The 4,263-nt window shown below is 58.7% G+C and overlaps 1 pseudogene; it reads left to right on the top strand.

Moving 5' to 3' along the window:
* The window catches only part of LOC120907501, a 9,212-nt pseudogene extending 5,119 nt beyond the window's left edge, over positions 1-4,093 (top strand).
* The last annotated feature ends 170 nt before the right edge of the window (positions 4,094-4,263 follow it).

The raw sequence follows: 4,263 nt of genomic DNA, 5'->3' as shown, positions 1-4,263 counted from the left end.
TGGACCTGGTCAACGGCTTCCTCTGCTCTCGCGCGAACCTCGTCCGTGGTGGTAGCAGGTACCAACAGCGCCAGATCGTCCGCGTATCCGATGACTTCGACGTCGGGAGGTAGCGGCACATCCAGCACCGTCATACATGATGTTCCACAGAGTTGGGCCCAGGATGGACCCCTGTGGAACACCTGCGGTTACATGCCGTACGACGGGGCCTTCGCTCGTGTCAAAGTACAGCACACGATCCTCGAAGTAGCTTCGAAGCATCCGTTGGAGGCCGACGGGAACACCTTTTGCCTGAAGGGCACTGGCAATGGATTGCCAGTTGGCCGTGTTGAAGGCGTTCTTCACGTCCAACGCCACCACAAGCAAGAAACGGTTATCCCGGCCGTTCGTTCGCCGGAACGACATGGCGGTACGGCCGGCCTCAACAACCCGCTGGATGGCGCTCACTGTCGACCGCCCTCGACGAAATCCGAACTGCCGGTCCGACAGTCGGGGTGAAGACGGCTCTTCGAGATGTTCATTGAGGCGATTCAGGATGAGGCGCTCAAGTACCTTCCCCAGTGCGTCGAGCATGCAGAGGGGTCGGTACGAGCTGCTCTCTCCGGAGGCTTCCCCTGCTTCGGCAGCAACACCAGTCGTTGCCTCTTCCACTGCGCCGGAAACGAAGCGCGGTTGAGGCAATCCTGGTACAGGACCCGGAAGACTTCCGGGAACATGGTGATTGCCGTCTTCACCGCCGCATTCGGGATGCCATCGAGCCCTGGTGCTTTGCGGCTCGCCATCTGACTCGCGATGAGCAGCAGCTCGTCGTCCGTTACCGGTGCAATTCCCGCCGTTGTTGTTGCTCCCTCGACGCTTCCAACGTTGCTCAGCTGCGACCAGTCGCAGGGCGGATGCTCAGGGAAGAGGTCGGACACAATGCGTTCGAGGACGACCCGGTCCGCTTCTGAAGGCGTCCGACTGCCCCGGAGCCGGGACATGACGACACGGTATCCTGCCCCGAACGCATTCTCTTCTGCAATTTCGATCAGCTCCTGGAACAAGTTCCGCTTGCTAGCTCGAATTGCTCTACTGAGCTCCGCCCTTGCTGTCCTGTGCTCTGCTGCTGCTATGCTGCGCTCCTCCAAGTCAGCCGTCTGCAGCAACCGGTCACGGGCAACCTCGCAATTGTTCCTCAGTCGAGCCAGGAGGGAGACCACCAAAGATGTTCCGATGCGGGTCTTGGTGCACTCGGGTAACCCGTTGCATCGTCTCGTCGCAAGCCTTGAGCATGGCTGCGATCATACCCTCCTGGCTCGTTGCGCGTTGGACAAAGTCCGCAGCGAACAGCGCCTCGAGGAATGAGGAAGGAGAAAACTGCGAGGCTTTCCATCGGCGGCCAGCGTGACGCGCACGCCTCTGGCTTGAGGAATCACCCTGCTGCGACGATGGTTGCCGCTGTCGTTGCTGCTGCTGCTGTTGTGATAACTGCTGCTGTTGTAAGGACTGCTGTTGCTGCTGCTGTTGTTGCTGCTGAGACGACTGCTGCGCTGTCTGCTGTTGGTTCTGCAGTTGTTCGGGGATGGTGGTGTTCCTCCACGGTGTAGAGAACATAGCGGTGGTCTGACGCGGTGTAGCTTGTGCTAACAACCCAGGTGTCAGGGCGAGCGATCGACGGGCTCGCGAATGCCACATCCACTATACTCGGGAGAGCCACCCCGTTGCCATCAAACGTGTATTCCCGACCTTGATTAATCACGATTAGGCCAAGCTGCTCCACCATTCCGTGCAGCTCTTCCCCGCGGTCGCAAGTCCTCGGGCTGCCCCACTCCTCATGTCTGGCGTTAAAATCGCCGGCGACGACGACTTGAGGGTGGGAGAAGCCTTCGAGTTCTATTGCTTCTAAGAAGCGCTCGAACTCTGCGAGGTTAAGGCTTGGTGGAGCATAGCAGCTGATGAAAACCACTCCGCCGATCTGCGCTGCAACCAACCCCTGAGCTTCACTGCACCACACCCGCTGTATTGGTAGCTCACCGACAGCTACCACCGCTACCGCCTTGCAGCTGCTGAATGCCCACCGGCCGTTGTTTTCAGGTGGGCGCAGAACATCAGAGAGAATGAGCACGTCTGCTTTCTCCTCTCTGGCAGCTTGCAGCACCAGGTTCTGGGCCTCACGGCCATGGCCCAGGTTCGCCTGCAGAACTTTCAGGGCCGGGAACATCGTTGGGCCGAACGAGCACATTCGCTGTGGCCTATGTGGTGAGCGCCACCGCACAGTGCGCACTTTGCCTCATTCTGGCAGGATCGTGCTTTGTGTCCGGTAAGCCCACAGCGGATGCACAGATTCTGCCGATCTGCGGTGGAACGGCAGTTCGAGGCGATGTGGCCCATCTCCAGACAGCGGAAACAGCGCTGTCGCTCTGGAGGCGTTGGTGGGGCTGCTCGAACCTTGCTCACACAGTCGCACAGGAACAGTTTAAGTCCTTCCAACTGCCGAGCCGACTTCACAGGTAGCCGGATGCGTGCTCGCTTCGAACCATCCGGTAGTTCCCAAATGCTGGCAGAAACAACTCCAGCACTTGCGCCAATCTTAGCATCGAGGGCAGCAATGATATCTTCCTCCGTAGCAAGGGGATCGATATCGACTACCAGCAGCTCACCCATTTCTGTGACAAGCCGACTGACGCCTGCGTCGCCGATGATTTTGCGGACGCCTTCCAGCATAAGCGGAGCGTTTGCCGTCTTGCTCAGCTCCATACGTAGCAGCCTGGCATGAGTTCGGCGGCCCTGCTTAATATGCCCTTTCATTTCGCTGTGAGCCGCGTCTAGACGAATGGCTATGCGCACCTTCTCGTAGATGCCATCCCAGGTTTCGCCTTCACTGGGAGACACCTCGATGATGTCGGGCCTCGGCTTTCGCTTACGATGTTGCTGATGTTGCTGCTGCATACGCTCCTGCTGCTGCTGCTGCGAGCCGGCGACCGCCTGTCGCTGTGGCTGACGCTGCTGCTGCTGCTGCTGCTGCTGCTGTTGCTGTTGCTGCTGCTGCTGGGAGCGTGGCTTACCCGTAGCTTTTCCGCGATATCTACGCCGCACGACCTCACTAAAGGTGAGTTCCGGCACAACGTCTACGCGGGCGGCTGTCGATGCCTCGCTGCGCGGCGGCATGACTGCGCGCGACGTCGACGCGCGGGGCTGCTCCTGCTCGTGCTGGTTCCGCTGCTGCTGTTGTTGCTGCAGCTGCGGCGCAGAGGGTCGGCGCGGCAGCGGAGTCGGAGGTTGGCGCGGACTAGCTGACGGTTGTCCGCCGGCAACCTTTGCTGCCAGAAGAGAGTTGAGCACGTCTCGGTCGCGCTGATGTGCGGCGGCGAGCTTCTCCATCTGTGCCTCCAACTTCTCCTCTCGTCGTTTTGCCTCCTCCTTTTCCTCTTGTAGCAGTTGGCACATGCCAGTTATCTGCTCGACAGGGATAACTGGCTTGTGGCCGCCAAGCGTTCATAGCGACGTGGCTTTTTGATCCTTCGATGTCGGCTCTTCCTATCATTGTGAAGCAAAATTCACCAAGCGTAGGATTGTTCACCCTTTCAAGGGAACGTGAGCTGGGTTTAGACCGTCGTGAGACAGGTTAGTTTTACCCTACTGGTGTGTGCTTATAGTCGCTATCTTAACGGAATTCCTGTGCAGTACGAGAGGAACCACAGGTACGGACCACTGGCTCAATACTAGTCCGACCGGACTTTGGTATGACGCTACGTCCGCTGGATTATGCCTGAACGCCTCTAAGGTCGTAGCCAATCCGAGCTGATAGCGCTTCTCAAACCCATTAGGTGTTCGGAAGCTAGCGGGCCTAACAACCCTCTGAGATCCGTTGGAGTCTGCGTCTGCAGCCCGGCGTCTCATCCCGCTATACCTAGGCCGCAATGAGTGGAGTTCGCTGCACGTGTTAGTACCGTAACTGGGAACGCCGTTGGCTTGAGCTCTGCCCAACGTGGATATACCTAGTTTCGACACCTATCAACCGCCCGCAAACGACGGGACTTCAGGCTGGGAGCTGCGAGTTGTAGAGATGCGTTCGCATCGATCCTCTCAGGCGACCCATGCTTGGTGGTTTGTCCGTGTGCCCCTTCCTCGATGTGCGCAAGCTCGTCTTGGTCTGGGGACCACGTCGACACAGGGGATACTCTTGTGAGAGCATGAGTGTACTAAGTTGAGTGTAGCAAGGGAACGCGTGCCCCTTCCTCGTTGGCGTAACTAACCATCTTGGTCTGGGGACCGTGGTACCGT

Source organism: Anopheles arabiensis, assembly GCF_016920715.1.
Source record: "Anopheles arabiensis isolate DONGOLA chromosome X unlocalized genomic scaffold, AaraD3 X_pericentromeric_contig0006, whole genome shotgun sequence".
NCBI lineage: Eukaryota > Metazoa > Arthropoda > Insecta > Diptera > Culicidae > Anopheles > Anopheles arabiensis.
The sequence above is the reverse complement of the archived record's forward strand: the minus strand, read 5'-3'. Positions and strand labels throughout refer to the sequence as shown.